The sequence below is a fragment of the Crocodylus porosus genome, unplaced genomic scaffold, assembly GCF_001723895.1.
Source record: "Crocodylus porosus isolate Cpor-Errol unplaced genomic scaffold, CroPor_comp1, whole genome shotgun sequence".
In the NCBI taxonomy this organism is placed as follows: Eukaryota; Metazoa; Chordata; order Crocodylia; family Crocodylidae; genus Crocodylus; species Crocodylus porosus.
The window spans coordinates 30,556,340-30,581,898 of record NW_017728886.1 but is presented as its reverse complement, the minus strand read 5'-3'; the positions used below and the strand labels follow the sequence as shown (position 1 = coordinate 30,581,898).

Here is a 25,559-nt window from a genome sequence, read left to right as displayed (position 1 = left end):
GTAGATTTGTTATTATTTTCTTCTGCTCATGGGCACGTGGCACCTTCAAACCTACCACTGATCACTCTCCTTTCCCTGTTTTATGTGTCTGTAGTGGAGTGGAATAAAAGACCTCAGTACACAGTGGGCGCATCTACATATGTGCTTTAATGTGCGGTAGACTGTTTTATTGCACATTAAAGCATTGCATAAAAAACCATGACATTACGCTAATGCGCAGTAATATCTACTGCACATTAAGCATCCCTAAAAAAGTTTGCAGATGCGCTACTGCACATTAGTACAGCCTAATATGCATTAATTTAGTACCTCACATTGGAGGTGTAGTCCCTGGTAACCGGTTCTCATAATAGTTTGTTTCGGGAATACTGGCAGATGTTTTGGTTGGATTCCTTTCTTTGACTATGTTGCCTGTACTACCAGCATGACGGCTGGCCTGCGGACATATGGGGCCAGATTCTATTCTGCCTGTAGGCACATAAGTGGACTTAGGTGCCTAAGTGTGATTCTGTTCTATCTTGCTTAAGTCCCTGAAAAACTGTTCATACAAAAGGCACATGTGTGTTCCTCCTCCTTGCTGCTTTGTTGTAGCTTCATCTGACGGGTAAGATCAGTAGTAAAAGTAGTGGGGGCAAGTAGAACGTGAGCCTTATGCATCAACTTAGAGGGCTGCTAAAATGGCATCCTGCCCCCCACACTCTCCAAAGTGTTTGCCAGAGCAATTGCAGCCATCCTCTGCCCAGCCATACTAGCCAGGTAGAAACAACCCTACACCCAGTAGTGTATCTGAGGGGGAGGGCTGAGAGAGACAGGTGCAATGGCAAGCTCCCCCTCCACCCCTCCCGAGAATCTGCTACAGCAAATGCATCCCTGCACCCAGCAGTGTATCTTGGGGTGGAGGGGAGTGAATGGGGCACCAGGGGAGGCCTCCTGAGAGCCAGTGCTGTGGGAGTGCTGAAAGCCTGGTCTTCAGCTACAGCAGCCTGAGTCTGTACTGCCACAGCAACATCTGTAGCAGTAGCAGCTGCCATCCAGGTGGAGAGAACCAAGGAAGATGAGATGTCACTCCCCTTCTACTACCACTCTCCAGTGGTTAGCATAATCCTTCCCCTCCCTGTCCCACCTGGGTTGCTGAAGGAGCTTGCTATGCCTCTGGGTAAGGTTGTTACAAAAGTAGATGTATTCATGGCTTTTCAGAGACTGGAGCAGAGTGGGCTAGAATGACACTTGGGCACCTAAATCTAGTTCCATGCCTAGTAAGTGGAAAAGATCTAACCCACAGTTTAAGTGACTTCATATTTTCATAGTGGTGCAGCTGAACCGTGTTGTTGCTTAGCTCTTTAACATGTATGAAAATTATATGCCTTGTAACTCGTGTGAGCATTATAAAGATTATAGTTCATACCAAATCTCACCAAACCACTGTTCTGCTGAGGAAAGCTGGGTGTGGGAGGGACTGGTTTTTATGTTGTATGCACACTGAAGTACCCCTTTTCAGAACCTATTTCTCTGAGTGAGGAAAGAGTAATAGGGAAAGCTCAGTCACACAGGAGTTGAGTTAGTTAAAGTCTTCACTTACGCAGGGGAGTAAGGATAACAGGCTATATTGGATGTCTGGGCAAGAAAAGAGGAAATTATTTAAGTTGAAATAATTTGTTCAGTGACGTGATACAGATACTTGGTCAGTTTGGTAAATTTGGTAAATTGTTGTAGCAAATAATTGTATGGAGTCTTTGTATACTGAAATACATAGTTGTGACTTTCTACCCTCCCAGAAGTGTCCTGTTAGTAGATACTTTCTGAGTCGCTAACACTTTAATGCTTAAAACATGTCTTTATTGTCTCTGTAGTGAGCCTGAGAGCAGTAACAAGATGCAGTCCTATCTTGCTTGCTTATCCTTCACCTGTACATTAAACAGTATATGGACCCAGAGCTGTTGATTTGCACATGCTGTTCGGTGTGCACTCCAGGCCATACTAAGTTGATGATGCTGTCTAATTTCTGGGTTTTGGCATGTGCTCTTAAGCCCAAATGGGCAGGGCGTGCTTCTCAATGTTCCCATATTCTCCACAACAGCAAGCAGTGCAGTCATGTCATTGGTGAGACAAGAGATGCTTCTTAAAATAAACAAACAAACACTCTCTGGCATAAGACAACTTTGAAATTCAGTGCTGGTCTGCAAGACTGGTACTGAGATAATAAATGCAAGATCTTTTTGAGTTTCTTGTATACCAGTAAAAAATGCATTCAGGCTTTTAGATTTTTGGCTGTGTTTCACTGGATTGTGTTTTAAGAGAAGAATATTCAAGTTATTAAGCAGGGATGGTAAACTGCAAATGCTGCCAACATTATCTATCATTTGTCTTTTTTTTTTCAGTTTTAGAATGTAATTCCTAAAACTGAGAAATAAATATTTGAATGATGAATTGTGTAAATGAATGTAAATGCTAAGCCTGCAGCTAAGCCTGATCCCACTTCTATAAAACTTTATTTTCCTTTGGAAAAAAGCCTATGCATGTCTATCTGATAAAGAACTTCTAAACAATAGAAATCTCATCTTTCCTGCCGTTTTACTGTCTGCTTTTTCTATTGCTCTTTTTGTCATTGAGAGGTTATGACAACATGAGCCATATTGTATTTATAAACATCACGTGTTTCCTTGATATGACTTGCAGTGCTTGCCAAACAGAACACATGGAAGAAGCATTTCTCATTAGCTCAGCATTGATTTTGGTTATACTGATTTCCGGGACAGGAAAAATGCCTTCCTTACTTAGTTTTAACTTTCATACAGTGAAAGCAAAGCTGCTGAGTATTCATGAAATCCCTTGTACAGGGAAGCTGCTGCTGTTTTAGCCCACGTATTTTGTCTAAGAGCTTCTTAAGGAAAGCAAAAGTAATTTAGGTTTAAGAAAATGTAAAGATAAGCATAGCTAAACATTAAAATACCTGCCAGACTCTTCTAGAAAAGGAGTTCACCAAAACATGTAAGGTAAGATGCCTCTTCATAGTGATATTGCTCTTATTTTGTTTTGGCTGAGAGTTTCGAATTAACTGGGGCTTTAAGCCACAATTCATAGTTAGTTCCCGCCCCCCCCCCCCCATATTTCTCCTGGAAAAAGATGTTTTATTATTTTGTCTTTTAGCAAACGAAGTGTATATTCAGATTCTATATCTACTTTGAAATCTGCACAAAAAATGTAATAATCCAGTTATTTTCTAGCTTGCCATTTGAAATTTGATTGAGATTTCAGCAAAGCATATAAAGGAAACCTTTAATATTCTGGGTTTGTTTTCAATTACATGAACTCTACTATTTTTTATGAATGAGCTGTCTATAAGATGCCAATTATTTATGCAATTGTAGAGAAGCAGACCTTGAGGAGTAGCTGCATTTAATCAAACTGTGATGAAAGATAGTAAATGTACCTGTGCTCTTTCATCCATGTCTCTTTTGATATACTATACCATTTATCCCATAAAATTCGCACTGTTCAGAAGGTGGCTAGAAGTTTAAGGGGGAAAAATCATCCTTGATTTTAGCTGTACATAAAAGAATATATAAATCTTGAATAAATCACCTGGCAAAAACCAACTTGTTAAACATGTGGGTTTCAAAGTATATTTAGATAGAGATCTCATTAAAGTTATTTTAATAGAGTGCTTTTGTGTTTCTGTTGAATTATATTTATATTTTGGACAAATATAATTGATGTTCTTTGTAATTGTATAGCTCTTGTTACTGTACCAGCACACTAAATGGTATAATTTTTAAGAGCTTTCAAAGAATTCAGATCAGTCTACTGTTAAAAGCGACATATTTTTTAATTACTCTAATCACATTTTAACTTTATATCAAATCTCCTCTGAAAGAAAATAATTTAGCCTAAATATCCAAGTAGTCTAGGAACATGAGTATGCTCCACCCACTCTGAAATTCACCAACTCCTGTTTTCTAGACTAAGAAATATGAAGCCTGTCATTTGGAATTTCTCAGAAACATTTTCTGTACAAAAGTAGATCCACCCTCCTGCTATGAAACACTGATTTTAACAGTATTGTTCAGAGAAAGACAAATTCTTTATTTCCTCTTACAAGGCCTCTCTTTAGTTTGGCCTCTCTTTCTTGTTGTGAACTGCCAACAGCTTGCCCCAGAGCATGTCAGTGCAGCTCCTCAATCAACCAGATGGAGTTAGTTAACAGCAACACATGGTCTCTGCTGGCCTGGGACTGAGTTTGGAAGTCACAAGTTTTAAATTGTCCAAATCTGAAGTTCTCAGGCAAAACTCCCATTGGCTTCTTTGAGTTTCCGCTAAATGCTGACATAAGGACAGGGCTTATGTCCATTTTTTTTGTCTCCTAATTTCTACTTTTATTCTTGTTCCACCTTTTACAGAATTTTTTCTGGTTCCAATTCCTCAGTAGTTTTACTTTCTTTTCATTGGCCTTGCTTTTAGTGAGTTAATCTGCAGTAGTTTGGCTGTTTACCTCCATTTCCTAAGTGCTTGGTGGCATCAGGCATAGATGGAGCTCCTTAATACAATGACAGATGAAAAAATATTCATAGTTGTGTCCTCCATGGTCATAAGTCAGCCTTCCCTTGTAAACATTGAAGCTTATGTGAATTTATAAGGTCCGTTACTCTTTGGGATAGCACCGGAGGCAAAATAAGTTTAATAACTTCCAGCCATCTCTTCAAAAGAGATTATAAACCACCTTGTTGAGGTGGATCTAGTGTGTATCAAGTTCTTTATAACACTAGTTAGGTTGTAAGGAAAAACGGTCTTTAATCTGGACATTGCTTTAATTGATCAGAATTTTGCTTTAGCTTTCCTTAGCAGCCTTCCCTATTGCTCTCTTCACTTTGAAAAGGACATGAATTGCTTGCTCTCAGCTGTCTTTACTTCTATTTTCTACATAATACTTTCCTTCAGGATGATACAGGAGCTGGAGGGCCAGATTTCATAAGGCATGAGTCTTAAAGAGAATTTTCATCATCCTCTTTTTGTGGAAGAAGAAAACTGATCCAACTCTTGAGCTTTACAGGAGCCCACCACAGACATTCGAGGACCTGATCTCACCATATTAGATGGTGTTCTAATCTGGAGTCAAAGGACAGCAATCAGACTCCTGAAAATAAGAGCATTACTTATATCTTTTCTTGGATGTGCATTAGATCTGGGGTAAAAATAACCTGACTTGACATAAACAAGATGTTTGCAAGAATCAGAGGGCAACAAGGCATTATGACATACTTCATGATACTGGAATCTAAAGGTTTTTTTTCCATATTCAGAATGTACACTTTAAGCCTTGGTGAAGCCAAGTATGAGTGAAGCTTGACATCAGTTTAAATGACTGAACTGATCAAGAGGGTATGTCGGGTGAATGGTTTCCTCCTTCACTCTGTATCTAATTGCTATCGAGATCTTTGATTTATTTCAGCTATGTAAGCAATTTTATGCCCAGCCACATAAACCGCAGCCTATCTGTTGATGGATTTTTTTTTTGGTTGTATCATCACCTCCTTTGATTCATGCTTGCACTCATTTGTCTAACACATACCATTTTACCCGTTCATGTGATGAACATAATCTGGGTAGCCCTAGTTTTCCTGATATTAATAGTTTTGTAATGGCTCCTGTGGCCAAGACCTGTGTATACCAGTATTTTTACAGATGGGACATTAAACTTCTTTCAGGAAGGATTCAAGGGATTCAGGGTTTTAAAGTACGCTATTTCTTAAAAATAGCTTTCTTCTTAGATCCACAACCATAGTTCATTATGTATACAGTGAAACCTGTCTTAATTGACACTCAAGAGATCATCATAACTGTGTGGCCAAGCAGAGAGTGTCTTGAACAGAAGGCTGAGCAGAAATTTAGTAAAATGATGGATAGTTTTATTTATTTTGTAGTAACAACTTGTTACAGGTGTAAACATACGGCTTATGATTTAAACTGCAAACTGTAGTTAATAAAACTTCATTCTATTTATATCTTAACCTATTCCATATTCTTATAATAGAAAACATGTTTTGACTCAAGTCACTTGATAATTCCAGATGAGACTAAAGGTTATGTTTTTCTTTATTCTTGTTTAATCATATGAAGTTGTTCTAATTTTATTTGGCTTTGGCGCAGTGAAAGCAGATGCAAATATAGAACAAAAATAAAAGCTGAACAGTTGTATCAGAGAATCAAAATTTCTCCGTGCATTTATTTTGATTTATGAGATCAGTTACTAACAGTATTTCTAATTTTAAAGAGAAGAAATCTGATATACAGTATGTTTAAACCAAATAAATACGCTGATCTGCACCAGAACTATGTATGTTTGGTACTATCCATTTTGTTTTCCCAAAAAAGGAATAAATCTATCAATTCAGTGATGCTCCAAGGAAGCACTGGAATTGAAAATGGTCTTAAGGGTTTGGCTTTTGAGGCTGGTGATGACCACATGCATTATGTAGTTGATGTGTTTGATCTGTTAAAGAGAAGGGGAAGTTAAGGAAATGCCTGTTCCATCTGTAGAAAGCAGACAATTTTTGTTTATGTTCCTAAAATCCTATCTAAAAGCAGCTGTGCAGAAGCAAAACAAACAAACAAAAATGCTGTTTGAGTACAGTACTAATTGCCAGCTATCTCAAGGGCTCCCACCTTCATTTTATAAAAATCAGTGACAGAGTTTATATGTTCAGCCTAAAGAAAATAATAGCTTATGGGCTGGGTGAACTACAGTATGTTGATGAGACAAATGTGGATATTGGCAAAACAATGATATAATTATGTAAATACAACCATTTTAGGATTGAATCTTATGTTTCAGTGTGTTTGTATTTTTGTCATTCACAATAACACCATTAACATTTCTGGCTGAAATTGTAAGAAGATTTTTAGTATTTTCGCCATCTACCAAACTACACTGTCTGGAAAGTTCAGTAAGGAAGAAAGCTAAAATATATGATACTTATTAACTTCTTTATTTAAATAGGTAGTTTAAAAATTAGCTTTTTTTTTTATCTTTCACATTCCATTTATTTGTGAAAAATAAAAACGCTTCTAGGAAATATTCTTATAAACGCTGTAGTATGAATATATATTAGGTTGCCTGATCTGGATCTTTGCCTTGCCAACCATGGGTGGAATTATGCAGTCTGGTATCAGAGAGATAGCTTCTGCGATGGATTTGGGTGGTGGTGGGGAATATCTAGACATAGCTTGTGTACCAGTCATGCTCATTTCTAGTTAATCATACTGTGGGTGGGACAGACAAAAAGTTTGTCACTTCATCCATGGGTCTTAAGAAAAGGTATTCCAATGACCTAAAGCATAGCTGAATGAGACCCTCATCTAGGTACATCTTAGGGTGATGCTAAAAGTAGCTAGAGAATTTGCCCTCATTTCTTTCTCTTCCTGAAGGGTGTTATTATTCACAGTTGACCTGCAGTAACTGCAGACAGGTTCAGGGAATGTAACGGGCCCAGGACAAATTTACAATCCTTCTATTTGGATCTAGGCTGATTTGCCTTGTAAAATGAAATCAGATTAGATGAAAAATAAAATTCATTATTGTTGTTGCTGCTATCTTTTCTGTAGCCTGGATCCTGGATTCCTGTTTTATCCTGAAGAGATTATTGTAGCCTGGTCTAAAGGGGTGACAGATAGCAACAACTTGGAGAATAGAGGCTCTTAGTAAAGCAATTGTGTGCATGTATGAGCAGGCGTTGGATTGTAGTTTGGAACTGGCATAGGATGCGATCACATGAAAGATATGTGAAAGGTAGGACCCTACTATTCCCTTCCTCCCACTCTCCAGAGACACACAAAGGAGCCCTTCTTGCTAGACCTTATTGACCATTTTATCACCTTGGATCCATTAATAACTAGAGTTGGATTAACAGTCACACAGTCCCTAAAGCCGTAAGTGCCCATACGCAAGTGGGAGCATTTGTTTCAACATTTCCTGTTGGGAACCATTCCTGTGAAATGTGTGTATGGAGTGCCTGTGCTATTGCACTTGTTAGTATGGCGTTGCTCTACATGGCATCTAGAGGGGAGCATGATGTTTTATCCCTGAAACCATGTGGGACAGGCAGATGAATTATGCTTGATTTTTTTCAAAGCCGTTTGTAGTATTGAAGGTACAAAGCAAAACATGGTTGTTCAGATGTATCGGAGACTGTGAATTTGGAAAAGGTCCTGGTGAGCCCCCCTCTTCCACACAACCGCCTTTTCTTGGGTCAGGAACATCCTGAAGCATTCACCACCTGTGCCATTCCTGGCTGTAGTTTTCCTGAAATGCTTAGCTGTCCTCTTCCCCCACATTCGATCTCCCTTCCCTGCCCAGTACCCTCCTTAACCATGGGAACTTACAATGGACACACTTTCTCTTCCTCTTCTTTCTCCCCATTATTTTCTTCTGCGTAGATACAGTAGATAGTAAAAAGAAACTCTCCTGGCTCTAAAGGACATTTGTATTCATTCTTGTTATTCCCTTTCCTTCCATTTCTTCATAAACTTCTTTCATTTTTTATTGTTACCTTCTTACTTTCCCTCCCCAGAGGTTCTCTTATCAGTATTTTCTCTTCCTTTTGTGTCTCATCAATTTAATTATCTCTGGCCTTGTGCTCAGATTTTTGAATCCCTGTCCATGCAATGTGTTGACCCTTTCGTGAATCCTCCAGTAAGCTCTCCTCACTCCCACGTTCTCTCTCTCCTAGAGTCCCAATGGTATTCACATGTTTTTTTTCTTTTTCTTCCACAGGCTCCCACCCTGACTTTCTTAGTTTCTACCCACTGACAGCCTCTTGTTCTCACGTCTTCTCCCACTTTTGTTTCTCTTTTACTTTGCATCCTTTTAGTGGTGCTACATTTCAGATTTTGTTAATTGTCTAGTAACCACATACGACATTAACCTTCCTACTTTATTTACTAACTATAATGGTGGAAATGAAACTCACATTACAATCAAAACTTTGTCATCTTACTTACAAAGCTGAGAATTTCAGCAAGTCAATTGTAGACAGGCAAATCTGAGCAAAAGGGAAGGCAGGAGAGGAGAAAAGCAAAAGTACAGGAGCTCCTTTTCTGCTCTGCTGATAAATGAAGGATGGGTTATTGCCTCAGGTGGAAGGTCCTGCTGCTTTATTTGAACACAAAGGCTCTGTGCCAGGCTGAACGGGAGATCTAGGTAAAGGCCTGCTGAAGGACTGTTCCTCTCCCTGTCACTGACAAGAATCTGAGAGATGCTGGCAAATGAATGGGTTACAGCTAAATCCAGTTTCTCTTCTGACATGTTATGGAAAGCCAAGAAGGTATGGCTGAGGTTGGTTCAGGATGCCCAGGTACCCATCGTGCCCCATGACTTTAAGGAACAAAGAAAAATAGGAATTGGTCAGGGAGGAGAAATACAACCCAGCTGCTGGGAGTGTCTCAGGGCAGGAGCCAGACTACCTGAACCACTGAGGTCCCTTCCAGTGCTTCTTCTCTGCGATTCTGTATCTTCTCCCTAGTTTTATCCATCTCTGCTCATGGAAAGCTACAAGCCCCTTTACAGCTGGGAGTCCAGTAGCTTTCTTGACCCAAACGAATGCAGTGCAAAGCACAAAAATACTGAACAGTTTCAAAACGTGCCTTTTTAGCAGTCCTAAGTGATGTCAGCAAAAGGGCAGTGCTCCAAGGGTGCACTCCAAGGCAGTGCAGCAAGGTGCCAGCATGTACTGTGTCCTCACTGGACCTGTGGCTAAATCATTTTACTCTCTCCTGCTTCTGCTGCTGAACTTTTTTTCCTTGCAGGTCCAGTCTTCTGTTCCCCAAGCTGGCTAAAGGAAAGGGAAAGGGAGAGGAAGTGCTCTATTTGACAAAAGAGCTGGGATTACCAGTAAAGGAAGGCAGTTTAGATCTGGCTATATTATCACATTTTGAATCATAAGACAAACAAAAGCTAATGGAAAACTGGTAAAAACTGGAATAGATAACAGGCTGAGTGAAAGCCATCTAGAGAGAGGAGACAGAGGGTGGGAAGGCAAAAACAGTTCTAATAAAATATCAGCACTATACTATAGAGCAGAGCATCCACTGGTACTAGCCTAGCTTTTGGGTACTCCCTGTACATAACCCTCCATATACATATGTGTATATAAAACAACTTTTCATTTAGCTGAAAAAACATGCTTACTAGTTTTTATTGAATTGACATTTTTAGGGCGGGGAAATGAGGTTGAAATTGCAGGGTAGGGGGAGGGAATTCATGCATGATATAGAAACCTAGTCCTACAATTCCTTGGTCATGGAACTTCAGCAAGAGTTTGTTACATTGGCTCTGATCCTGTGAATTTAAAGTTTAGTTTGGGAGATTTGCAGCCAGAAAAGAAATGTCCACTCCTACTTCCCTGTCTTTTATTTTCTGCTAAATGCCTCATAATCTGAAATTCCTGGTCATGCTACCCAACGACCTAGCCACACATTCACCTGCAATAGTGCCAAAACATTAAAAAAATTCTGCAGTGAAATGTTGTTCTCTTGGGGCTCAGGTGTTCAGGTCAGACACAGCCTGCTGAGCATTGTATGAGCCATCTGTTCTATAGGAAGCCTTCTTCTGCCAGCACTGAAGCATGAGCGCTACTTGTCCTTTAACAGTGTTTTTCCCTATCTTATATTTCATAGATTTCATAAAAGAAATAAAAAGGTTGGGGTGAATAAGTTGTAAGAATTGGTCTATTTTAGCAAGTGCCCTGGATATTAATGAAGACCAGGTATAGAAGTAAGACAAATCCAAAGTTACACCACAGCTATGGATACATGACACAATTGCTACAGAGTATTTTACCCTGGATTTTGCTCCATCCCCCCTTACCTCAAGATCAGGCATTCTACCAGATTTTGCTCCATAGTACATTTACTCCATGGTCAAGAACCAGGCACATAACCAGTTTTCCTGAACTAGCTAACTGCTCAGAGATTATTAAGAATGTCTTGCATTCAAAAGCTGGTCAACTCTATGTCACTGTGGGAGATTCATACTTGATGATGATAACTAACAGATCCGTCGCCACTCTCTTTCGCTCTTGGTCACCTCCCTTAATGCTTACCTGCCACACCTCGGTGTTAAACTGAAGGAGAATAAGAAGAGGTGGTTGTTGCCGGTAGTGAGTAGAGTGACTCGTGATCTTTCACAGGGCTTTTTGCCTCCCCTACATCCTGTCCTTCCCCCACCAATATAATTTTCAACTTGTGACCCACTTCAGGTCTTGCCCTTCCAGGGATGAAGTTTTGATGCCTGGTAACCGACCAACTGTGGTTACCTGGTTTGATTCGCATTGCAACTTATCACTGGCTTGTGCCTTCGATTGGCGTCCTTCACCTTGTCCTCAAATTTCAATGATTCTGTTATATCGCTAATAAGCACTTGGTGTCACTGATACATTTCTTACTTGCATCAAATGAATTAACTTGTCTCTCATTCAGTTCATCAATTCCCTTCTTGATGAACGGAGATCAAGTCTATCAAGGTCCAATTAATCAATTTCTTAAATGGGCCAACCAATGAACAGTCATACCCTTATGCAATTAATTGACTCTTGTTGACCTCCCTGGAATACATTAAGTCCAGTGGGGCCGCTTTCTTCTTTAAGCACCTAACCCAGTACTGGGTCCCCATAAAGGAACCCTTTATGATCCTGTCTTACTGGTCCCAGGTAGTCCTTCTCTTCTGTCTTAGCTCTGTTGGTCATCTTTCTTATGAAGGAGTTCTGTCCCTCAACACCCAGCTTCAACTCCATCCTAACCTGCCAGTCCAGCATCTTGGATTAGTCCTGGGCCTCCACGCAGTTTGCCAAGCTCTGCTTTGCTCATGTTCCCCTCTTTGAGGAAACTCTCTGGGGCCTGTGCAGTCTCATCTTCCAGCCAGGCTCCTGCTGGCCAACAGGAGACGGCTCTGGACTCCCATGAGTTGGCTCCCCTGTGCATTGGGCCTGGAGGCCATGTCTGCCTCAGATGTCGGCATCCCGGCTCTCTCTGCTGCGCTGCCGGTCCTTCACCTCTTGGTGAGTCTCCCTGCACAGCCAGGTCCAGTGAGGCTCACTGGACTATAACAGGGCCTGGGATCTGTGCCATGTTGCACATACCTGTACAATAAAAGATATCACCCCAAGAAATCCTAACTGAACTAGGTTAGGTACTATTGCGGAGCTTGACCACGAGATATCAGGGGGCCAGCTTGTACTGAGCTGACTATAGGAGTGGACCCATAACTATTACCCCTGTAATTTGAATCTATGTAAGGTTACTCCTCACTTTCTGTAAGGTAAATTTACCCTGGACAGGAGTGATTTAGTAAGTATAGAATTACACCATGTGCCTGCTTCACATTTACTCTAGAGTAAATGTGTTCGGTCCCTGCACCATAGGAGAGCAGTCTGCGAGTACCACCTGGCCTTGAAACCTGACCTGAAAGAATTTGCATCCAATTTCAGTCTTTTTGGATGTACCACAAGACAATGCAAGTGGAGTCAGTTGTAGGTTGTTCATGGGAGGGCTGCATTTGAAAACTTGAGACTAATTTTAGTTGTTCCAGATCATGGGAAATGATGCTTAGTACAGAGCAGCATAATAAAGGTTATTGAGGTTTTTTTTCATGACTGTCAGCTGCTTGTGCTTAGGATAGTTGTTGGAGATTAGCCTTCAGCTTCCCTCTCCAACCTGTCATTGGAAAAACAAATGACACCTGAGATTAAGATAGCCCACAGGGACTTCTTGTTCCTCTTACCATAGAGAGCAGGTAGCTTTATTGACAGATATCCATCATTGCACTCACCTGTACCCTGGAGCATAGAATTATAAAAAGTTGGGTTTGGCAGGGACCTCAGGAGGTCATCTACTCCAACACCCTGCTCCAGAGCAGGACCATACCCAACTAGATCATCCCAGCTAAAGCTTTGTCTATCTGGGTCTTAAAAACCTCCAACAGTGGATATTCCACCACCTTTCTAGGTAACTTGTTCCAGTGCTTTACCACCCTCCTAGTGAGAGAGTTTTTCCTAATATCTTACCTAAACCTCCCTGAAAGGTTGTATGCTGTGGTGAGAAGTCCTTGTGAAACTCTGCCCTCAGCTACAGACCCTCTTCTGATGTAAATGGTCTTCTGCTATCTGTAATTTCTGATTTCTTGGATCAGGTGTGGACGTCATGCTGGCTAGTATGCTGAGTCACATAAAGCTCTCCCTGGCAACAAGAAAAAAAAAAAGAAAAACCAGTAAAAAATCAATACTTTCCTCAGATATATATGTATGAAAACAGACACTGACAAATTGATTTAGCTTTTTGGCTCTGAGGGAGTGCACTAACTTGTTGAAGTCAAGCAATACTCCCAGCAACTGCAGGACAAGCTGTCCAGAGCAGAGAGAGCAGGATCAAGCCCCTAGTAAAAAAAACTGTCCAGGATGTTAGTCAACTTGTCTTTTTTTTGTCAAGGAAATAGTTATTTACAGCGATGAAGCTAGTAGCTGGCTTTTAACTGTTTCTATCCATGATCATATTAAAAGCAATAATTTTGAAAATTATCAGATGGTAAAGTAGGAGCATCCTTGTCACTTCTTGGCACTCCACCTCTCTCTCACACATGCAGGCATACATCAGAGTAGGGTGTTTGGGGTTTTTTTTAAATAGTGCCTGGCTTCATAAATACTAATTTCTTCCCTATGTGTCTGCAGTGCTTTTCAACTAGGAAAAAAAAGAGAAATTAATGAGATGAGAAAATTATAGCAAAGGTCCAGGATGCTAACGATGTTATTAGCAGTGAAGAGGAAATTAGGGTGACTGGTGTTGTTAAATGTTCAGTGGAGACTTCAGGCTTTCTTTAATACAGATTTTAGGCAATAAATAAACCAGACTTGCAGTTCTGATCCTGATGAGGTCTAGTGCTTAGAATTTCTCAGAATTGTCCTTTGCTTATACTGTGGGTGTCAAGCTGAATAAGAAACTTGATTCAACTTGTACATTATAAACAAGTAAATAGCAACTAATTAAGCTCAAGATAATGCATGGCAAGACAGACAAGGCTTGAGGGGTTCTGATAAAGTAATTAAAACAGTAAGTGATGCTTGAGTGTTTTTGTATGCAGTATCAGAATGCTGAGATTGAATTACAGTCTTCGTATTGATATGGCCGTGCAATATTTATAATGTTGTGCCCCAATATATTTTGAGATTAAAAGATTAATTCCTTAAATAATAAACATCTTCTTGTGCCTCACACATATTGAAGCTTATTGTAGATTGCATGGGGAACTAGTTTCAGTAGGGATGACATTCTGCGGTATACTTTATCATCCCTAAGGCCAGTTACTGAAAATTTTCGTCCTATCAGTTTGTAATAAATTACAGACAAACTACACTGAGATACAATATCCCTATATCCTGCAAATAATATTAAGGATATGATTTTTCACAGCAGGTTTGTTAGCCTGTAGGAAAACTGCTAATAGGAAAATGTACTCTGCTCTTGTTTAGAATGTGCCTGTAGAACAAACTAATTATTCTAATACCTATTTATATCACTTCAGGTGTTTCTGGAGTCTAGTTAGTCAGCAGATCTGAACAGCTTTTTAACATGTTTATGTATCCAAATCCCTTTTCATGGAAAGTTAGTGTTTAATTAGTTAGTTCAAACTGCTAAATATAAACCAGATGCCTCAATGGTGGATGATGATTTGCTTCCTATAATGTAGTTTGAGAAGCAACAAGCCCTCTCTGATTAAATTCAGACTCAGAATAATTAGATCTAACTTTCTTTCTATTCTACAGTGTTCTTTTACTATATTGTAGTGCAAACATTTAATTAAAGTATTATTTTTAAAAATATGGAATTGCAAACACTTGGAAACCTTCTGACTTTCGGTCTAGAGTACTGATTCTTGACCAAGGCCCCATGACACCTAAGGGTGTTATGAGGTCCTTTGAAGCAGTGGTGGGCAAAATACAGCTGGTGGGCCATTTCTGGCCCGCGAAGTGATTTTATTTGGCCTGTGGCTGCCCCTCTGAAAGGCAGAATCTCTCTGCCCTCCTCCCTCCCCTGTGCAGTAGGTGCACAGGTATATACACAGTATATACTGTAGGTATATACACAGAGTGGATACACGCACGCTCCAGCAGCAGCTCCAGCTCTAGTGGCTAGGCAGCCACCCCTGTACAAGAAGCTAGAGACTCCTGGCTGGGCTTCTGCCCTCTCCCCGTGCCAGGGACTTGCAGGTAAGGGAGGCAGAGAGGGGACTGGCAGGTGGGGGTGGGCCGGGCTAGCCTGGGAGGGGAAGGAAAGTATGCCACACTGCCTGCCCCCACTCCCTCAAAAGTCCCAAAATGCCTTGCAGAGGGGACAACCCCAGGAGACCAGGGGGAGGGGAAGGGATTTCTCCAGGGCAGCATGTGGTAGGAGCAGGGAACCAGAGAGCAGCAGCAGCAGCAAACAGGGATCAGTGGGGATTGATGGCTCCTGTGTCTTTCTGTGTCTCACCATGTCCCCTGGGCCTGAGGCAGGTTGCTCCCCAGGCTGTGGCTGCACAGGGGTGTGGGAGGAGGTGAGAGCTGGGGATCGGGCCCCTGTATGTAGTGGGCTAGTTGCTTGGCACCAGGTGGTTGCAGCCTGGGTTTAGCTTTGTTCCCCCTGAAACACTGATTGTCTGCTGGTGTTGCAACATTGGCAGCCTTAGAGCATGGCTGAGGGAGGGCGCAGGGTGGGTGCACACTTAATACACAGGGCAGACACATATGCACAAGATGGACACAGAATGCACAGGGTGTGGGACAGACGTGTATAGGACACACAGGACAGATACAGGACCCACAAGACAGGGGCACACAGAAAAACAAATATGGGACAGATACAGAACACAGGATGGACACATGGAAATTATACAGGATGAGCAGAGGGACACAGAGGACATATATACACAGAGTGGATACACGCACACAAGCAAAACATGAAACAGACACAGGACACGCACAGGAAAAACATGGGACAGACTCGGGACAGACATGCAGATTAAACAGGATGGACATGTTGCAGAAATCGCGGTTCGTTTCTCGGGAGGCGAAGAACTCTCAGACACACTATTAGCAACACAAAAGGTATATTTGCAAATAGGGTTGGAGTGGAGACAAAGGACCACTCTGTGCGCTGAGGGAAAACTCTCAGCTGGCTTTTATCCCTCTTCTCCTGGGCATGTGTGCAGAAACAGGAACTCTTACAACTTATTTCCGGTTCATACAAACATGTATGTAAACATGTCGCTTCATACGTCCCATGTGCATTATAATTAACTACTTAAGTATGCGGGGCAGATAGGCTTATATGCATTAGCTAATTACCATGCTTAGAAAAGCTCTCCAGGTTACCAAAAGTTCAAACCCCCCTCTCTCTCAAGGACACAGCCAATTAAATCATAGCCTTTGTAGTTTACAAGAGTAGAGGCAGAGGAGTTTGAAGGTATGTGTGATTTAGTGTTACAAAGAGATAGTAAATTTGCCAAAGAAGAAAAGGGAGTGATACCTTAATACAAAGAGTTCTTGGTAGTTTCCCCCCCCACCAGGCACGAAATGCCAGCTGTGTGGTTCTAACAACACTCTATTTACTATACATTTTTAATAATATTTCTAACAGACACACACACATACAGGGCACAGGACAGGCTTACATAGGACACACAGAATGGACACTCACCCACACACATGCACACACTCCGACCAGACCATCTGTTAGCAATGTAACTTATAACAGCTCATTGAGATGCCCATTGTTCTGGGTTTGGTTTTTATTAAATATTTCATACTAGAATTTTTATGATTATTATATGATTAAATCTACACTTTGTTAAAATGTTCTGAAAAATCTTGGGTGCCGCCCTCAACATCTCACCAAGGCTTATCAAGTGGCCCTGCAGTTCAAATAATTGTCTACCCCTGCTTTAAGGGGGGGCCTCACAATATTAGCACTCTTAAGCGTGAAAACAACCTACAAAATTCACAAAATAAATCCAGAGATTGTAAATGGGAATCCTATAGTGTCAAAATCATTCTGGTCTGTTGTGGTCAACCTGAGTTCTTTGAAGCTGAAAAATTGTCCTATTATTATTCTGTAGTGAAGAAACAAGTGAAAGGTAAGAGCTAGACTTCTCAGAGGGATGCCTTTTCAGAGGTATATCTTTGAGTCTAAAAAAGGTTGAGAACTGATCTAGGGGAAAAAGGCCTTGTGTCTTAACAATTTTTATTTAACAAGGAAATACAGCGAGCTCTAGACTAACGATTTTTTTTTTTTTAAATATGCAAAATGTGGTGCATGTCACAACATACCAAAGCTAGCTCTTTTATATTAGTATTTTTCCATCCGCTTGTTGAAGGGTCATTTTATTTAGTGGTTAGAGCATGAGAAGGAGAGCTGGAACGCCTCGATTTCTGTTCCCATAACTACCGCTACTCCTGGTCATATTGCTTAACTGCCATTTGTGTTGATTTTACCCATCTGTAAAGCAGGAGCTATACTATCTCCCTCACTAAGGTGCTGAGAGACTTAATGAATTTCTACCAAGTGTTTTGGGAAAAACACTGTGAAACATAATATCAGCTTTACTTCAGAAGGATCCCAACATGGGCGATGCCTCCACTGAGCTCCAAACCTGTGCCTGTGCACCTCTAATAGTGTTTTGCCTCCTTTGAAAGAGGGAGGGTAGAGATTGACCCAGCAGATTCCCCTGTTTTGATACAGCTGGGACTCTTTCCCTCCACATCAACAACAGTTTTTGCTTTTCCCCTAACTGAAAGGACTTGCAAGTTCTTGCTATAATAGCAGAGGTTGTACTTTTTAAAACAAACACCCAGCAGATAACTGCAACGCTGCAAAGTGCTTGTGTTGTGTGATATCCCTGTGGTATTTAGGTTCTGGCTTTCCCATCTGGCAAATACTGTATTTTCTTTTTAATGCATTTTTTAATACATTTTAATTTTTTTTAATGTATTTCCTACATTATCTGGGGAATGGGTTTTTTGGGGTGATGTGGTAAAGGAGAAGGAAGTTTTCCTATTATCATTCTATGCGAAGGGTTGACATTTGCCTTTTTATTGTATCTATTTTAAAAAATGATCTTAATTGCTTGTGCGGTGTTCTACAGAGGTAGCAATGAAATTGATTTATGATGGACCCAAAGTTCAGCTTGGGAAAGCTACTAAGTGGACTGGTTAATTAGTAGACGGCCTTCAGCGCTGCTTAGGTGCTGTGTCTTAGGAGAGAGCCTTGCATTTCCTTCCAGTAAATGTCACGGCAGAGTTGACTTCTTTAAAGTTTTTCAGATCAATTTTTCTTGAGTTTTCCATTTGAAATACAAGCAATTTAAGACTCTCTTTTGGGTTAAATGACTATATTTCATTTCAGTTTTTATTAGAAATAACATGGCTTACTTTAATAGAGATCACCTGTTGTTCTTATTAATTGTCTCCCTGTGCAAGATCTAGTAGTGCTTCATTCTTTAATATTAGTGTCTTCTGTACATTTTGTGTACCTCTTTAAAATTGGTTCAGCGATTGAATCATCACATAGCTGCACACAGTTTGCCACTGGGTGAGATGCCAAGGAAGTTATTTAATGACTAACTTCTAAGGGGAGGCGAAATTGCAGGCTTATCGTGTGCAAAAGTACTTTAGCCTACTGAAGCAGTAGTACTTGGATATTGGGTAATGCCACATGGCCTACACTTGCTCTAAGCAGTCAGGGTGAGGAGCTGCTCTACTGTTGCAAACCTTTTACAAGATGGCTGGATATGTAAAATGCAGTATTCTCACCTGAGGTTTTAGATTCAAGACGGAAAAGAAAAGAACTGTATTACGTGAAGTGGAACCAAATGTTTGTCTTACTGCTGTACCCAAACAGGTGATTTCCTTAAATAAAAGTAAGTGATTTCAATTATTTCAGAATGCAAACTGTAGCATGGATACTTTTATTTGACTTTAGGTCATGGTGTTGTCTAGTTTTAACTGTGGTCTAAGAATTAAAGGCATAAATACCTGGATGTAGAGAGAGAGAGAACTTATATATATTTTAAGCAATTATCTGAAAAAATGGACAGTCTAAAATCCATCCTCCACATACTTGCAGGGACTTATTTAATGACCACATTTTTTTAAAACATGTCTAGAAATTAATCGGGCCATCCCTTTTGAAATTGATATTATGTTGTGGCAAGCTCAGAGCATGTTACAAATTTACTTTACTTTCAGTAATAATTTATATGTATCCTTTCCTTTTCCCACAAGATCTTTAAGGTACAGGGATATTCAGTTTGTGTAAGCAACATGTGATCCAAATATGTGAAATACTGTGAGTTAAACATTTGTATAGCTGTAGGGTTAGGCTTATGTGCAGGTGCACATTAAAGAGCTGTGTATAATCAAGAAAAGCAATGTAAAGTATGTGCTTGATCCTGTATTATATGGAAAGGGAGAAAGCACCGGCAGAGCTGCCCACACAACCCCTGCTATCAGGCAAGCAGCAATCATATGGTACATTAAAGTGCATTGTTGTTCTTACTGTGAGGCAACACTCATGCCCTCTCCCCTTTCCATATGGGTATAGGGCACCCAAAGCATCTCTGCTCAGGCACAGGGACTGGATGGCATCTAGAGGACTAGTGCACAATAGCGTGAGTGACTGGTGCCTGCTGAATCTGGGGAGGGGCCACCCGCAGAAGCCGCCGACCCTGTCACCAGCCCTACCAACAGCATCAATGTTGGCCCTCGGGGGTCACATGCACCCCCTGTCAGTCACCTATGCACAATAGTATGATGAAATGGCCAGTGCCACTGCCAAGGGAAATCAGCACTCATGATTTTGGAGCACTATAGTTTATGTACCATCACCACCCATCTCCCAAAACAAAGAACAGCACAGTACAGCTAAGCAGCTTCCAATGGCTCCTCTAACATGCCCACTACATCCTGGTCAGAAATGAGTTCCAGGTAAGGATTGTAAGTAGTAAACCCAAGGGATTCAGATGGTGACTTCAGTTACAGTAAAGTGGAGTATGAGAGAAGTGGCAGACTGCAGAATTGGTAATTAAAGGAAGTGGGGAGATGGGGGGGAAATATGGAATGAATAGCCTGGATGGAAGTGCTTTGCAGTATACCAAGTCTGTCCAATGGCTGTTCTAATCCAGGGTTATCACGAGGACAAGTGAATTGTAGAAACTGGATTTTAATATCAAATGTTATTTTCATCTTACCATATGCATGTGAAACCTGGGAAGTTACCAAAGATGTAGGCAGCCATCGAAATGCATAGAAAAGCAAATGCTTCATTCAGGTAAAGTCTTTAGAGACCTCAGTGGTGAATCTTGATGTTTAATATAAATGCTAAATATTATATATAAAGTTATTTAGAAGAGAACATGGACATGTCTAGAACATATGTTACAAATAAAGGCAGCTAAATCTCATTCGTTTTCACATGTTAAGATGTGTGTTTGGTCCATTTTGGAACAAAACCTTAAAAAAATCACTAAATGGAATTTGAAAACAATTAATTTTTGCAGACACCAGCGCAGGATGTTTCCTAAATGAATTATGCTCCTTGGAATCTTAATCTAGGTGTAGCTATGCCTATGTTTTACCGTGGGTATTTCCCATGCTTCTGGACTTTGCTGGTTGCTGCATGGGGCTGAGAGGAAATTTCTTCCTCTCCTGCTGCTACATGTCAGGGTTTGGTTTTGTTTTTTTACTTTTAGCCTGCCTCATAGGCATTAGGTGTTGGCTGCAGCCAGTGCTGGGGATTTTGACTGGAGTGTGCCAGAGATCCTGCTGGGACTTGAACCAAAGATTCCTGGCTAGTGGGTCTTGCTCCCCTGCTCAGGGTCAAACTGATCTCCATATTTGGAGTGAAGAAGGAATTTTACTCCATGGTCAGAAATACGGACAGGGTGGGGGGAGGAGGGAAGGGGCTGCTTTCCTCTGTAGTGGCCCTTTTTCTAGGAACTCTTAAGCATATTTTAACAACCCTTGCAGACAGGATGTTGGGTGCCATGGTCCCTCTGCTTTATCTGTGGCAGATTAGGGTGTTAAGTCGTGTGTTGTAATGGTTCTCTGTGTAGTTTTGCTAAGCGATTAGACAATGATCCTCTTACAAAAAAACCCCAAACAAACAACTGGGGGACTGTGGGCTGGCAGAGTCTACGCTCAGGTGGGTTTGGGAACTGGCTGTGGGGTCGAACCCAGAAAGTGTTAGTGGACTGGTCTGTATTGTCGTGGTGGGAGGTGGCCACTGGTGTCCTGCAGGGTTCAGTACTTGGAACTACTGTTCAACATCTTTATCAACAGTTTAGATGAGGATGTGGAAAGCTGGCCACGTTTGTGGACAATACTAAGTTATGGGAAAAAGTGGCCATACTAGGGGATAGCATGCAGATCCAACTGGACCTGGACAAGTTGGGAAAGCGGGCTGAGCGGAACCAGATGCAGTTTAATAAGGATAAATGCAGAGTGCTTCATCTGGGGAGGAGTAACCAGCTACATGAATATAGGTTAGCAGATGTCCTGGCCAGAATGATGGCTGAAAGGGACCTCAGGGCTATGGCTGATCACAGGATGAACATGAGCCACCAGTGCGATACTGTAGACAATAATGCATAGCATACTGGGATGCATCAGTGGATGTGTTGTGAATAGGGCTAAGGAAGTGATAGTTCCTATCTACTTGGCGCTGGTTAAGACCCCAGCTGGAGTATTGTGTCCAGTTCTGGGTGTCACACTTCAAAAAAGATGTGGGGAATCTTGAAAGGGTCCAGAGAAGGGCCACAAGAAGGATTAAGGGCCTGGAGGACAAACCTTTTAAGTAAATACTTAAGGGATCTGGGACTGTTCAGCATGGGGAAGAGAAGACTGAGGGGAGACTTGGCAGCCATCTATAAGTATGTAAGCGGTGGATATCAGGAGCTGGGAGAAAAAATATTCACTATGGTGCCGCAGGGGAGGACAAGAACAATGGCCATAAAGTCTTGCAGGATAGTTTCAGGTTGCATTTAAGGAAGAACTTATTTATGTTGAGGGTGACCAGAATCTGGAATATGCTTCCCAGGGAGGTGGTGCAGTCCCCAACCTTGGAAGTCTTCAAGAGGAGACTGGACAGACACCTTGCTGGGATCATTTGATCTCAGCAGTATTCCTGCCCAGAGTGGGGGGGTTGGACTCAATGATCTTTCAAGGTCTCATTCAGCCCTTAATTTCTGATTCCATAAATGGATTTGTATAGGATGGTTTGGATAGGGATGATCCTGCCTTAGGCAGGGGGTTGGACTACATGACCTATGGAGGTCCTTTCCAGCCCTGCTTCTCTATGATTGTATAAAGCTGCTGAATTAAGCTGACAGGAGTCTTCTGTTTGATGCCACTTTTTTGAGAACCAGGTTGGTTTTACTCCACAGTTTATAGGTCTTCCATGACCTCTGACTCTAGGACAGCCCTGCCCTGAGGTAGGAGACCCCATGACTTTCAGATTCTTGAGGCAGCTGGCTGAAGAAATTGGGTAGCCTGGGAAGATACCTGACATGGGAGGCTGACAGCAGTAGGGAATTCTGGATCCTGGACTTTTGCATTTGACTTCATGTGAGAAAAGCCTGCAGTCCTAAGAACTCCCAAGGTTTTTGAGGCACCTGGCTCACAGTAGGTAGTTATAAGAATCCCTGAGAGCCCTGCCTTGAACCTCAGTCTCAGGACTTCCAGCTCACCTGCTCCTGAATCATGAGCTAAGTCTGGGTTAGACTTGGGGCTCCAAGGGCTCCTCTGTTTCTGGTTCTGCTGCAGGGAGCCTAGAATTTATAGAGTTATATCTTTGCCCATCCTGTCCATATGAGAGGCCTGCCTCAGAGCTGCAGACATTGAAAGCAAGCCAGGACTACCCCAGAAGCTCAGACTCATTGCCTTACCTCTCAGAGTGCCTGTTTTGGAGCAGGGGACAAGCAGAGATGTGGGAACACGAGCCCCAAGGTAATCTGCATACATGGGCTGCTCTAGTTCTGTGAATCTGGGGAGCCTGCATTCTTTGGCAACACCAGCAAGTAAGCTGGGAGGAAATCAGGTTTGGTAGCTGTATGATTCTACCAGATCTTTCAGTTCCAATGAATCAGTATTGTCTGATTTAAAATAGTCTTTCATCAGCAGTTTTCTCGTCAGTTCTAGTTAAGAATAAACCCCAAGACTAGGGACAGATATTACACATAAACCAGTTTAAGTGATCAGACACTGGTCTAAACCTATAACAGAACAGATGTTCAGTGCACATAAACTAGTTTGAAAATGCAGGAAACTGGTTTGAGACAAATCTAGTTGAATGTAGTATCAGATTTAACTGATTTGGGTCAAACCAGTTTTTTCAATGTCTATCCTAGACCCCTTGCTGGTTTAAGTTAAACCAGACTCCCCCAGCATCCTGGCATGCTCTCCGGACTGGACAGGGAGACAGGGCAGAGCTGAGCTGACCCCTCCCCTCTGCTCCCTGGCTGGAGCTCCAGCAGAGATTGCAGACTGCTCCATCACGTCCCGCTCACCACTCCCTCCTAAGCAGGAATTCCACCCCCCCACAACCCCCACCCCCGCCTTGCTCAGTGGTGTCTGTGTATTAGTTAGCAGACCACATGCTGGATATGGTCTGTGCTGTGGCAGATGAGACAAAGGCAGAATCAACATGTAGCTGGTAATGTCCCTCTTTTGTTTTCTTAACGGGGTGATAAATACTGTGTTATCAATTCCCTGCTGGACTGGTGAGGGCAGTCCCTAAACAGAGCATCTTGCTGGGGCCTGGCCACACCCCCTCAATTCAGCACCATGGAATGGAAGGGAGGCCTGCTGTAGTGCTCCCCAGCTTCTAGTCTGAGCCACTGCAGGCATGTGCCTGCATTTCTGGGATGTCTGTGCAGTTACAAACTGATTTAGCTTTGCTGGTTAGACTAACCTGCAAAGAGTGAATCAATTTAGGCTCAGGCTTTTTAAATGTCTGTCCCTAGCCCTGATGAGAAACAGGCCCCAACCACTCACTCCTGTTCCACAAAAAGCCAAGCCTGGAAAATACCAAGCACAGAGGCATAGATGAGTCCTGAGCAAGTGTCCTAAAGTGAAAGGCCTGTGAGTGGCACTTGCATGTGCTCAGGGCAGCGCTAAGCCATCTGAGCTGTCTAATTGCTGTACTTGGGTATGTATGGAATTGGACTGAGTAGAGCTTTTTTCTCAGTGGTTAGGGTTCAACAAGGAGTCAATATAGAAATAGCCGCAGTGTTGCTTGGACTTAGTCCACTTCTGTAACTACTGTTCCATATGACTGTTCTATATTGCCTCCTTGTTTTTTATTCCCTTGAATCAAAATAAGAGCAGAGGGCCTGCTTGTGCCATTTAGATACAGATTGGAGCATTAAGAGGCGAAACACATCCTGGCACAAAACATGCCAGCCACCACACCATTTACTGTGGAGGCCTTGCTCTCCACTGCCTGCCAAGTCTCCAGGTTTCCTCTGTCCTTTCTACTTCTGCCTGTGGTGCTATATAGGGATGGAGACCTAAGTGCAGGGATATAGGGTTTAGGGATTCCTAAATGCAGGGTTGGCAATTCTGCCTGAGCCTTACATATGCTAGAGGAGGAGAAAGAAATACTCCTTGTGGCTTCCCTTCCCACAGCACAAGGCTCTGCAGAAACCAGGGGAACTGGGAGCTACATGAGTAAATCTGGTTTCTTTTAGTTCCCCATGCAAATTAATTAAAATTCCTAGTGGCTTAATCAGTGATTGAAAAACTGACTTTCCAATGAGGAGTAAAGCTACTGCTATGGGCTTTGCTATGCATGGTGTGCCAAGTTCACTGCATCTGGTGTTGCCCTTTTTCCTCTACCCTTGGAGCACTGAAGTTGTGATGGTAGTTGTTTTGCATCTCATTTTCCAAATGAACTGCAGGCAAACTGGTTCCCTATTCCAAAGATACGATCCAAAGAACAGAGGACAAGCACACCATAGACAAGAAGTGAAGAAAACCACACTCCTTAGCAACTGCTGTTGTGGCTGCAGCTGCAAACACATGATGGCATGGCTGTGTGGGAAACTTTCTGACCCTCACTGTTACTGCAGTTGCCTGTGGCAGGAAATCATGCGTAGCGGCTTGGGCCAGGATTGTCTTTTGTTTCTGAGGCTTAACTGTGAGTACATGTAGTCCAGTACCCCAGAGTCACCAGTATACACCGTTACTCTGAGCAGTATAGAGCTTTGGGGTAAGTGGAGAAGGAAGAAAAATGGCAAGGAAAAAATGAATAAGAGAATGGGACAGAAAAGCAGCCCACCAAAGAAAAAAGGCAAATCAGAAGGAAAAAAAGAGGCCACCTTATGTAGTAAAAAAGTAGGAAAAGTTCTGATCCCCAAAGAATCTGGGTGCATGGAAAAGAGCAGGGAAGGGAAAAGGGAGAAGCTGAAAAAGTTTAGAATTCAGACAAATAAGTGTGTGACTCACAGTCATTAACTTTTGTATACTTACCCGTCTGCATGACCCTTC

General features: G+C 41.9%; 1 protein-coding gene across 13 annotated transcripts in view; it reads left to right on the top strand.

Moving 5' to 3' along the window:
• KIAA1217 (KIAA1217 ortholog) overlaps positions 1–25,559 on the top strand; it is a 264,429-nt gene that overhangs the window by 159,477 nt on the left and 79,393 nt on the right. Inside the window, exon 1 of one of the 13 annotated variants that reach the window (XM_019532007.1) lies at positions 2,739–2,993. The exons of 11 other annotated variants lie outside the window; for them this stretch is intronic. The gene's annotated coding sequence lies outside the window, so the exon portion shown is untranslated. Of the gene's footprint in view, positions 1–2,738; positions 2,994–18,715; positions 18,935–25,559 lie in introns of those variants that run through there. One more of the 13 variants, XM_019531999.1, reaches the window with a different exon arrangement.